Genomic DNA, 12,850 nt, shown 5'->3' with positions numbered 1-12,850 from the left:
AAGTTTTCCATGAGTTTCCTCTGTGTAGAAAAAGGGCACTGTCCTGGGAAATGCCTTTTCCCAGTGGCAGCTGGACTGCCATTTCTCATTTGCCTTTCCAAGAGACATTAGAAGATCAGTAGCAGTCTCTTTGAAGGCTGCTAATCCAGAGAGATGCATTAGGGTGCCTTGCTGTCCTTCTGAGTATGAAGTAGACAATAAATATAGCAGGTTTTCCTCATATGAAAAACTGGACTGAAAGAGAGAGAAAATTAGAAGAGCTAACAATGGCTTTTTAAGGTCAGCCCGTGTAAGTTCCCCTCAAAAGCTGGTTCCTTCCTGCACCGCAATACTCCGATGGCACACCAAAGACCCTCTTTGTTGTGTGTCTGCGTACAGCCCAGTGGGAAGTTGGGCCAGAGAGGTGTTCATAGCTGAGATCAACAGAGCAGTATTGAAACCCCTACCTCGAGCATCCCTGAAGCAGTCTATACCACTCCCAGAGCAAGTCCATGTGCCTACTCAGGCCGACGGAGGCAGAGACTGAGGCGCAGCCTTCCTCATTCCTCACGTACAGCAGCATCAGCTTCCAAACGTGTTTTGCTGGTAGCTGCTGCTGTGGAGGCTCTGTGGCCGTCGTACAGGACCAACCAACCACCTGCGTGCAAATTAAAGGGAGCTTGGGCACGGGTAGCACAGCACTCACACTGCAAAGGTGGCAGCCCCTCAAAGGACAGGCAGAGATGAGCCATCTAGCAAGATCCTGTCTCTACTGCCAAGAGAAGAGCGAGAGCCAGTAACCTGCTCAGTAAATCAGAGAGATGGTGCAGTGATCACTGCTGTGGGCTATCAGGAAACTGGTTTATGCCAAGCTTGCCCGCAGTATGCTCACGTTGGCAAAGATTGCTGTTGTCTCTGCCATTACTGGCTGTGGTCCCCTTGGTATCATCACACAACAGCTCCCACCCGCCCCAACCAATGATATGCACTTTTCAAAAGCATTTTTACTTTCTTCAGCATTTCAGCTTTGCCTCGTCTGATTTGTGTGAGCTGGGGCTGGCCACATCTGCCTGCGGTACCACAGTGCTGGGGGCCACCTGATGACTCTCGGCGTGGGACCGAGTCAGATTGTCGCTGCCTGCTTTACCCACCAGTAAAAGGAGATGGAAATAGATGGTGTTGGCTAAAATAACTCCAAAAGTGGAATAAAGGAGATATGATTTTTTTTCTTCTCCTTTGTGCTCCGTGGTTGTCATTGGTCACTGCTTTCTGCTGAAGGCAAAGCCAGTGCACGGACGCTTGGAGCTGCCAACCCCTTGTACTTTCCCCACATGCTTTCTTTAGTTCGTCTATTGCTTCAGTTCGTTACTTTCCAGGTTCACAGCTTGGCAAAACACCCACAGAAAGCAGTGAGATACTGACCACTCAGCGTGTCTCAGGTATTTCAGGGCACAGTCCAACTCCTCGTCTGTGCAGGCTGTTGTTCGATCCTAGTACAGACACTGATGAGCTGTGAAAGTGAAATCTTCAATCTGTGGTTACCAACATTTGACTGCAGGCCCTCAGCATCCTCAGGCTCACTAGTGAGGCCCAGCAATGACTTCCAAAAGCATGACGAGAAAAGCTTTTAAGCCCTGCTTTACATTTCACATCAGTGTCTCCCTTTCCCCGTGCTTGCTGCTGATGGACCTCCATTATGTGACTGAAAATGCCCATTTATTCTGGTTGGAGAAGCTGGGCTGCATTCCTACCAGTGCCTTCAGCCTGAGAAACATTTCACTGAAAATCCCCCTGGAGGGAGCAGGATCGTTTCATTTTCCCTCAGAGAGGCTTGCCCTGAGAAGCGACGTGAAAAATAAGTGTACTTGAGTACACTGTTTATCCCAAGCGAGTCACCTGGGAGACGCTAAGAAGGATGCATTTGCAGTCGTGTTTGGTTAAACACTGCGGCATGAAAATTCACAGCAACACCTCTACAGCTCCCTGAGCATCTGTCGTGCTTCTGCACGGCTCGCTGAGCCCGTGTCTGCAGGCGGTGTGCCTCGCACCACATCGTAGGCGACTTCACAGGTAGGCTTGCAGGCAGCGGGAGCTCCCACACCTCTCTCGGGCCGTGAGCTGTGTCCCTGCAGACCATGACCGCGTGTTCCCCATCCCTCCGAGCTCTCTGCTGACAGAGAGGGGCACGAGGTGGCTTTTCTGAGTGCTCACCAAGGCACCAGGCGGGGAGGTTCCTCATCTGTCTGTGCCTTGGTCTCCTCTTATGCAAATACCTCCGCTTGCCTCGGCAGTAACACCAAATTGTATTATTTTGAAAGTTTAGACTGTAATGGCTTGTCTTGTGATTTTGCCTGTAAAAAATGACCTATTTTAGGTGGATGCCAAGGCTTTCATTTATATATCAAGGATCCAAACCTGCTGTACAAAAATGTATAGGATGCTCTCCATTGATTTTAGTCGGACACAGTGCCTGCTGCTGTGGATTCTGCATTTATTTTTACGCAAGCCAAGGAAAAGCTCACTTACTTTGGGTTAAAAAGTATTGCACGCAGCTCTGTCCTTCCCCCTTACTACACCTTTCTTCACACGTACCATTTGAAGGTTTCTATTCCTTGTTTCTGGTTTTGCCGTCTTTTGAATCCTTTTGTTTTATATTCGCACGTGTGATCTGCATGGTTTTCTTCAAGTGAGCTCCCGCTCTGTAACTGGGCTCGAAATCATAACCCAAGCTGTTTAAATGCAAGTGGCTTTTTGAAGCAGATCTAATCAGTGTTTCTCTTGAGAATGAAAACAAATGAGCTCTCCTCGGATTTGCAATTCCGTCCAATTATTGCACAGATCTTCGTTCATTTAACTCCTCTGAAGCAGAACAATCAGAAGAAATGGGTCAGAACTACAGCACAAACAGGAAATGATGGTTTCTAAACTTAGAGAAAATGAGATTTTAAAAAGCTTTGTTCGTCTGTCAGGCATCCTGGTAGTGCTTTACTGCAGACCACAGCAGTCTTGAGAGAAATATTAGCGTAACGATAATGGCCCTCATGGCAGAACCCCATAGCCAAAGCCTCAGATATGGTAAATAAGCTCAGCTCTGCTGGTTTCCCTGGACCTGCACCAGTTTAGAGCAGCTGAGAACTTGCAGTTCAGTGAGTAGGTTACAAGGCTGTCATAAAAGGATGAGGATTCGCTTCCTGGATAACATCATTACATCTGATATCATTAATAGCCCAACAGGTTCAGAAGGAGGCTTCTAGCAGCACTAATTGCTTGTTTTTGACAACAAAGGGTGGTTGAGGGTGGTTGTTTCGGTTTTGGATGTTGACAACTGGCCTCCAGGTGTGGAAGGACAGCTCTGTCGCATTGCCTGCTTCCAGCTCGGGGCCTGGTTCAGCTCAGTGAAGTCCCTGGAAGTTCCTGGGGGTGATCGTGTTTTACAGTGCTGAGCTCAGCTAATGTAGGATGGGGGCTTGATGGTGGTGGATTTGTACAAGTGAGTTCAGTAATTACCTTTTACTGATAACATTTCACAGTGCAAAAACAGAGCAACGTGCTCTCAGCAATCAGGTGCAACCACGCAATTCGTTCATACAGCACAGCCCTCCTTGTACCCTAGAGGAGCACTGGGTGCCAACCTGCAGCTTGTGCCCTTGGCAGTTTTGTCTGTTCCCCTTAAAAAGACAAGAGCCGTCAGTAATTCTATGCATATTTTCTATCGCAAAAAGGATTTCTGTACATTCTTTCCATACAAAACCAATGTCATTCACTTCTTCCACTAAATTACCTTACTTTGTGTTATCTTTAGATAGAGTTCAAGATTTTAAAATTTCGTCTGGCAGGGAACCGCAAAGCATGTAAATCAGTACATGCAGGACTGTGATACAAACAGTTTTGGAAAATTAGCTCTCATTAGCAGCTGTCAGGGTATCGCAGCTTATTATCATAATTTTTTATGAAGTTACATTTCTTCCTGCCAGCAGCTCCTGTATGGGGCTGATAAAAATGCCTCTCTTTGAATATGGACTGCACATGATGTTAAGGAGCACAAGTGTGAGCGTCTCACAATACAGATGTTAAAACGTCCACATACGTTGTTACTTCTTCCCATTCCCCATCCCTGGAAAATGGCAGTGTGCTCATATGAAATGCTGATATAGACAGTTTCCCAATTTTAAGACTTTTTTTTTTTTTTTTTTCCCCACAGAAATGTAGACGAATGTGACCAGGATGTGTATACACTGCGAATTAATCATGAGTTGAAGCGTGCTCATGTATTGAAGCTCCTCATGGCTTGGTGCCATGCACTTGGTGCGAACTTGTCCCAAGCTCTGCAGCTCCCCAGAGGGAAGCCAGCGGAGAGATGCTCATGGCACAGCAAACCCCATCTCCTCTTCATGAAGATGTGAGCAGGGCAAAGCTCTGTTATTACCCAGCCTGAACACTGCATAGATGCTCTGAGCCTGAGCTAGCAGAGCAGGGCATCTGTAAAGAACTGAAGCCACAGTGCCAGCTGGCTTAATCCTCTTGTCAGACCTACCCTTTGCCTCACAGATCAGACATTCCTCAAAATGCTGTCCTGCTGCTTGGTGCAGGACACTGCAGCATCTGCTAGCAACTGGTGAGTCCCGAATGCTTCCAGTCCGCAATGGGCTCAGGATTTAATTTTACCACAAACTAAGTCAAGGCACTGAAAACTATTGCAATGAACTCCTATCGTTCTGGTGCATTTGGGGAAAGTTGTTGCTGCTTTTTTCTTCTTTATTTCTCAGAGGCTACTGATGATTAACCCCAAAACTCTCAAGCCAGCTTGTCCTGGAGTTAAAGGGAACTTCATCTCAATAGACTAACTCTGGAGAGATGGAAAGCAGCTGGAAAAAATATATCCGTGTGAAATTCTTTCTTTCTCAAAGACTGTCAAAGTATATGTAAAAAAAATATCCAATTTATTGCACTCAACAACTGTGATTTTCTTTCCAGTTCTGCCTGTTTTTTCCATTTAAAAGAAAATAGCTCAAGATAATGTTTAATTTTTATGGTTGTTTAGCCATTGTGTTGTTGGCAGTGTTCCTTTAACTCACAGGGGTGTAATGAAAGCAATAAAATGGATTTATTTAAAGAACACAGCATGATACAAAAGGCACTTTCAGTATATGTAAGTAAAGGCAAATAACTGCTCTGGACAGGCAGTGTCACAAAACACAGAGAAATGGAAAGGCTGCTTTCCCAGTGCTGCTTTCACACAAGGAAATTCCCTCTCCTGAAAATAGAGCATGACCCATGCATTATAACCAACTCACTGAAGACAAAGATTTCTTAAAACTTTTTCTTTGAGAAAAAAAATAAGTGTCATAACACCTCAGCTCACCAGCTGTAAGATTTCTAGTGCACATTTCTGAGAGCTACAGGATTTTTAAAGCACCAGTATTCACTCTGGTAAGATTATACTTTGTGTATTATGCTCTGGAGGATGAAAGGGATGTTGCAAAACTAGAATGGGAGAGCTCTAAGAAGCGATTCATTTCAGGAAAGAGCAAAAGGGAAGTGCACCCTTCATCATATCCTTTGGGCTGGTGCAGCATGTTCCTACTTCGCCTGCTTTGCTGATTGGCAAGAGGATAAACATTGCACCTTGACAAGGTCTTTTGACCAGGGGTTGCTAGTGAGGAAATGCCCTGTCTTCTGGACACATGGGCAGATACTGTAGTTATTTGTAGAAATGTATGTGCACTGACAGGAAAATTTTCATGGTTCTCCAATCCAACATCCAACTGGTCTGAAAAGTGTGTGGAATAAGAAATAATTAAGAAGTTACTGGATTTCACTGCCGATATATTCCTCAGGGACATAGGATACCCACCACTCTTGATGGAGCCATTGCTAGGCCTGTGCTCCTTAAGACTGCTAGGTGAGACTGAGAGATGCTTTTCTCGATGTGCAAGGTTTTGAGGTGGACCACTCAAAACTCTTGAAAAAACTCTTGGATTCCGGTCAGGTTTGGTAGGAAGCAGGTGACTGACGCTGTCTTCATGGTGACAGCTGGATGCCTGATCCTTTCTTCTTCTTCATCTGCTACATCTGTGTTCAATAATTTGTGGATCCCTGTAGAAATTAATCTTATTGCTGGTGATATGCATGAATGCACCTCAACTCCTCAACTATTTTTCTTTATTTTACTAACCTGGCCATTTAACTCTCAGATATTTTCTGTTTTATTTATTTATTTTTTTTTCTGGTGCAGCAAGATCATTACCTCAGCTATTCATTACCTCAGCTGTGTTTGTTTTTTTTTTTTTTTTCCCCCCCCACAACACTCCATGTCCTATATTTTTTCTGCCTCTTATTTCTTCTGCTAGCAGATATGCTACCATTTAATTGAACTCCTAGACTCTAATCATAGATGTGGAATTTTCCCATCCTGTATGCTCACCGTACCAGTGCAGGCCGGTAGGGGGATGCTTTACAACGTTGATGCCTAGCCTGATCCTGCTCATTTCTTCTTCTGCCCAGCTACATTTATAAAGTCAATCTCAGAAGTCCTGTGGCTGGAGGCTGTAACTGCGAATGGAGCAGAGACCTGAAATGAAGGGAAAGAAGGAGGGACAACTTGGCAGTGTGGTAGAAATTAGTAGCTTCTAGGAAGGAATGCCCTTTTTAGCTGACGCCTTTCATAGCTGTTACAGTGTAGGAAAAGAAGTTGGAGCAGGTAGTGCACTGCTGAATGGGACTGAAGGAGAAGCATGTGTGTGAGTCAAAAATTTGCAAAAGACTTCGTATTTCCTCAGTTATTTAAACAGTGTCTGTTAAAGTATACCTCTCACATTTTATAGATTGACAAAAAAGGTGTAATAGGATATCTGAAGTTTAGCACCACAGAGATTTGATTTCCTCAGGAGTTTAATGCCCATGTACTTGATTGAGGAAGCAGAACGCAGAGATTTGCCTCAGGTCCCAAGAATTTTCTCACAGAGGATAAAGCTAAAGCCATTTTTCTAGGGAGCAAAGTGTGCACCTAACCACTGGGCTATGTTGCTGCCTATGCTCAGTAGGTGAAGTATTACACCTAACAACTAATAGACATTACTAGGGCTATTCTGGTAATATTTGTAAGCCAGAAAATGACTCTCACTTGAAAAATGGCAACTGATGCACAGAAAGATTTGTTAAAAAGCTGAGAGCCGAAGTCCAGATCTTCTGTAGTCTTGCTGGCACCTTACTAAGAAGTCTTTTTTTCCTCCAGGGTACCGAGGAAGCAAATCCTGAATGGTGGCAGGCAGCAGCAGCAGAGGATTAGTAATATAATGCAACAGCTTCTCTTGATCTGCAGGCAAAGTATCACCAGTAGGTCAACAGAGGCGATCCTATACCTCTACTCAGCATTGGTGAGGAGCACTGAGGAGCACTGTGTCCAGCTCTGGGACCCCCAGTACAAGAGAGACATGGACATACTGGAAGGAGTCCAGCAGAGAGCCACGAAGATGAGCAAGGGACTGGAGCCCTTCTCCTATGAGCAGGCTGAGAGAGCTGGGGCTGTTCAGCATGGAGGGGAGGAGGCTCAGGGGGATCTCATCCATGTCTGTAAATACCTGAAGGGAGGGTGCAGAGAGGACGGAGACAGGCTCTTTCCAGTTGTGCCCAGTGCCAGGACAAGAAGCAAGGTTGTCCAAAGAGGCTGTGGGGTCTCCTCCTTGGGGATCTCCAAAAGCCGCCTGGAGATGGGCCTGGGCAGCCTGCGCTGGGCGGCCCTGCTGGGGCAGGGCTTGGGCCTGGTGGCCTCCAGAGGGCCCTGACAGCCTCAGCCCCTCTGTGGTGCTGTGATTCTGTGAAGTTTCTAGACAGAAAGGCACTTATTAAATACCACTTCAATATTAGCATTTTTCTAGACTACAAAATAAGCTATGAAAGCCTTTATGCGGGTATTGGCAGCTATGTTCTAGTTTTATTAAAAGGAAAATTAAACTAAACACACAGTGAAGCCAGAATAAAAATCTATAAAATGAAATTCTTGGCACAATAGCAAAGCAAGAAAACATGAAAGAGAGAAGTAGATGGATGCAGTTAAACAGGGCCTTGAGGTTAAGTGTGAGAAGTTCATGACGTGAAAGATGAAAGAAAACAAGAGGAAGAATTCAGAGTGGACTGACAGTTGGGGAATTTCACTTGCAAGCTCTAAAAAGGCTGGAGAAGAATAAAACGAGAAAGAAAGGCATGACAGAGAAGACTGTCTTTAATAACCAGGTAGCCAAGGATGAAGGCATGGAAGATTGGAACATAAGGGGTTGATTTTTCTTTTTTCTTTTTTTTTCTTTTCTTTTATTTTGAAGAGCCAGAACCCAGAGATGTTCCCTTCCCTATTGATTACAATTTCCAGCTGCAAGCTATCACTGATGCTTTGCTTAATTGTGCACGATGTGGATCCTTAATTTGCATATAGAATTGCAAGATACTTTGTTGAAATCAGACATGGTAATTCATGGTTACGTTTTCCACCATCAGACACCAATAATTTTAGGTCAGCGAGTTACATCGTCCGCATCACCGTGCTGAACAAATCTGTTTCGATGCATGATGCCTTGCAGCTGTCAGCAGGGCGAACCTACTTGTCGATGGCTCTCAGAGGGCTGGTTTAATGAATACAAATGAAGCATAGGCCAGACATGGAAAGAAAATATCATGGAAATTAGGAGAATGCTGGAAAGAAGGAATACTTATTTCCTGTACTGGCACATTTTCTCTTATATCTAACAATTCAGGAAATTGAAAAAGTTTATTTTTTATTTTTATTTTTTAATTTTTTAGTTTTTCTGTCATCATCAGCACCTAAACAACTGGCCAAACTCTGACACTAGCAGGTTGAAACCTACTAGTAAATAGGTTTGAATACAAACACAATTGTCACATAGGGATAAATATCAGAACTGAAGAATGTTGCCAAATTTAATACCACTCAGGATGTTTTTCTGCCTGCTAGTGCCTGCTACTTTGACAATGACTGATGAAAATAAACTGCAATTGAGCCTTTTTGTCAGTTTTCTGTGTGTGCTCCATGCGACCTGCCAAGTATGTTTAGAGCACTAGTGGCTCCATACCAACGCTTCTCTGTGTTTTGTCTGTGCAGCTCTACATTTTCAATATGCTTGTTCAATCTCTTCTGGAGATTGTTTAGCAGAATTATATTTGTGAGCTTTGCAACTAGTTACATTTAATTTTGGACATGGTTTCAGATATAATTACTAGCCACAGACACTGAGGCTGCCTTTGGAGAGGGATAGTCCCAATATCAATATCTGGAATATGCACCAATATTTAGAAAAGCAGCATATTTAGCTAACCAGATTTTCATTTGGGTAAACATGTTAAAAAGAACCTGTCCCAGCATTTTTAGGTAACTAGCAGAACACTGTGGTGGTGCAATGCCCTCAGCAGTCCCTGTATCTCATAAGCAAATGGTGCAAGAGGACCAGAAGAAGGGACAGGTGGATCAGCAGCTCCCTACCATCAGCCTCCCCTCACCTTTTGTATATCTTGAGCACATACTTTGTATCTGTGGTGCAAAGTAGCTCTTTTTTTTTTATTTTTTTTTTTGTGTGTGTGACTTGGCCTGTATTGTAAGCATATATACAAACCTTCATAAACTTGCAGCAAGTTTAAGCCTTCTGTTGCCCTTTTCTTGGGCTTTTCAATCCCTGATTCCCACATCCTTTATAATAGTGGTTCTATTTCTTGGTGTAAGGAGCTCTGCTACCACTTCGTCTTCTCTTCATCACCTTTCAACTAATCCCACTTTTTCCTGATTTTCTTCCCTTTCTCTTCCTCATTCTTTCTTACTGTCTCCAAAACCTTGGTCCTCCGTTTGCTCCATGTTCACTGTTACTGTTGCGCTGCTTTAGTGATGCATGCCTTGCTATTTGGACGACAGATGGCTTAATCACATATTTTTCTGCAGTGGCAGGGATCATCCCCCCTGCCTGGTGGGTGGCGTGGAGCACCTTGTCCCAGGTATCCTGTGCTAGCAACAGTCATTGCTCTGAATGGCTTCTCATCCCAGATTGCTACTTCTGTGCGAGAGTGGCTGCACTCTCCTATCTTGGTTTTGATTTGGCACCAGTAAAATCTCTGTTGTTCCAGGACAGGCTCTGTTTCAAGGGAGAAACATGTAGTGTCTCTAATGCAACAGGAAAGCTGCAAATAAGGTGGCACACTTAATGGAGAACGCTTAATATTGCTTGTAACTTTGGTGTTTATTTTAACAGCCTACATAAAGAATACTGTAGTTGGAATTTTAGGCTTTAATTAAGGCTTTGACCCCTCTAGAGAACTGTAAGTGTAGGACTGGTATTTCTACAGTGAATGATGACTTCTCTCTTAAACTATACAGACTATTCCAGGAAGAACCCAAGAGAGTGAAAGGAAAACAATCAGTGCATGCTGTAAATTTTATACATTTCTAGTATGCTCCATTTTCATTTTGAGAAGTCAATTACCTATTCTAAAACTTATGAAATTCAGCTTCAACTAAAAATTGAAAAATAATCTTATATATATATATTTTAAAAAGTAGTTATATTGACAATGCATTAATTCCTAGAAATGAAAATAGCATTTTTAAGCAAAGACACATGTTATGGTAAGTGCTTGGAAAATTTAATAAAACATTTTTTTTTCCTTTATGAAACATTTTTTCTCTCAGAGATTTAATTCTATGATATAAAAGACCGATTTTTTGGTTAAATTTTTTAAGGGACTTGTGACTTGGGGATGGGTTTCAGTTGGATAAATACAGATGTTATGCTGTTTGAGATGCACTGAAGTAAGGGGGGCAGCTGAGTGGAATTTGTATACATGACACAGGATCTATGGGAGACTTGTGCCCTCTTGGAAATGCAACTAGAAGCTAAGCAGAGTGCACTGGGGTATCTAAAGTGGAACTGGACCTTTATGTTAAGGCAAAACTGAATTATCTACTGAGTTTTTCTATTTTGGGTCAATTATTGTGTGTTCATGGGGAGAGAGTATTTGCTCAGATATCTGAAATATCATCCCTTTTGTGTTGTTCTCTGAGAAGACATTTCATTGATTTCCATCAGTCAAAAACATCCACGCATTTTTTCCCTGGAGGCTCTTCCAAATAGTTAACCACTTTTCAGAACTCTCCTTATTTTATTTGCAAAATTGTGTTTGAACCTAAAGTCAAGGTCTGCAGTGGCAGATAGCTAGTATGACTGACTGCCCCTGAACATTTTTCTCTGGAGAAAAACTTCGTCTGATAGATGAAATGCTTGAACAGATGTAGAGTATTAGGAAACACATCCAGTTTAACAAAAAGAAGACCATTTATATTATGCTCTGTTATGTGTTTGTATTTTTTCTTCTTTAACCTCATTTTATTGTGTTCAGCTCTGGGGCCTTCCAACCCAAACTATTCCAAGATTCTATATTTAACTAACGATGGGAGAAGACAAGCAGAGCAGAGATTTCCTCAGTTTCTGTTCTTCATTTGACAATACTCAAATATGAATCTCATGCTATGGGGCCCTTGAATCAGTTATTGAATCATCCAGGAATGTTTCATATAACCGGAATGTCACTGAAAGATTGAGGGTTGAAGGTTTTTTCTGAATACTTTGATTAAGACACTGCTTAGCTCTCTCATAAATGTAAGCACTTTTCATAAATCTGTGATACAGTTTGTCAGATTTCATCATTATCACTACAAGAACATTGCTTCTTGCCAGTCAGATATGAAGCCCAATACACGGAGGTCTCATCGGTGCATATTAAAGACTAACAGCCTCCATTACTACTCTCCATTATTAGCTCTTACAATCATTCCCCTGAACAGGCTTGCTTGGGAAGTAACAGTCTTATCCCATGTCCTTTAGAAATGCTTTGCTTGCATCTGGGAGGGACATGAGTCACTGGGCAGAACTGTCTTTTTGTGTATGCATGTATAATTTACTTTTGGTTGCCTCCCTTAAATGGTTAATATATACATGGGGTAATTTTTATCAAGGTTAGGTGCCAAAAATAACAGTTATGTTGCAAATTTACACATTTCTGGGCCAAATACCAAGCTGAAGCCAATTGTGTCAAAACCAAGGAAGTAGCATCTCCCTACCAAAAAGCAGTAATATGGGTTAGATGAGAACTTGTCCTCCTTAAAATTACAGACTCTGTAGACTTCCTTTCTTTGCATTTGTCAGCACTAGCCTTTAAACTGTATCCCAGACTTTGGAGATGAAACAAGTTGCAACACAACCACAAGTCCTAGCCCTCTTGCTATCCAGCTCTGGGACCTTTGGAAAAATTCCACAGGTTTTTCATGGATTCCCTGCCCAGGCTCTTTTCATATAGCAACCAGAACATGGGGGCAACGTGCACGACTAGGCCTTGTAATAGGAAGCCAGGATATGCAGACAGTGTGTATCTAGACGTAAGACCTATAAAGTTCTACCAGTGTCTGAGCTTCACGAGGGAAGACAGCAGCCTGGCAGGTCGTGCACCCCTGGTAGGCTAGCTCCCACGCCTGTGCTTCCAAAATACTGCCTGGAGGTCTCTAGGGAACAATAGTGCAGCAAAGGAAAAGCAAAAACATGCTCTTCAAATGCTTGCTGCCTTCCTGGACATTTCTATTTTGATCTACAAACAAACACCATGTTGCTCTGAAGACTGACGTGATAGTTGCTTGAGAAAGTAGACCTTGAATTTCTGATTGTGTTTTAAGAGCTTTAAGCTTTTTCCTCTGAGTAGTGTGTGATGTGCTTAATCTTTCATATATAAAATAATTTTTAGAGCGGGGAGAGCAGTGAGTAATTCGTTCCCTCTCCACAGACTCGAGCACTTACATGCATTTCTAGTCATGTTTTGTTCAGTCTAG

Source organism: Cygnus olor, chromosome 1 (assembly GCF_009769625.2).
Source record: "Cygnus olor isolate bCygOlo1 chromosome 1, bCygOlo1.pri.v2, whole genome shotgun sequence".
NCBI lineage: Eukaryota > Metazoa > Chordata > Aves > Anseriformes > Anatidae > Cygnus > Cygnus olor.
Note: the sequence above shows the minus strand (reverse complement) of the source record.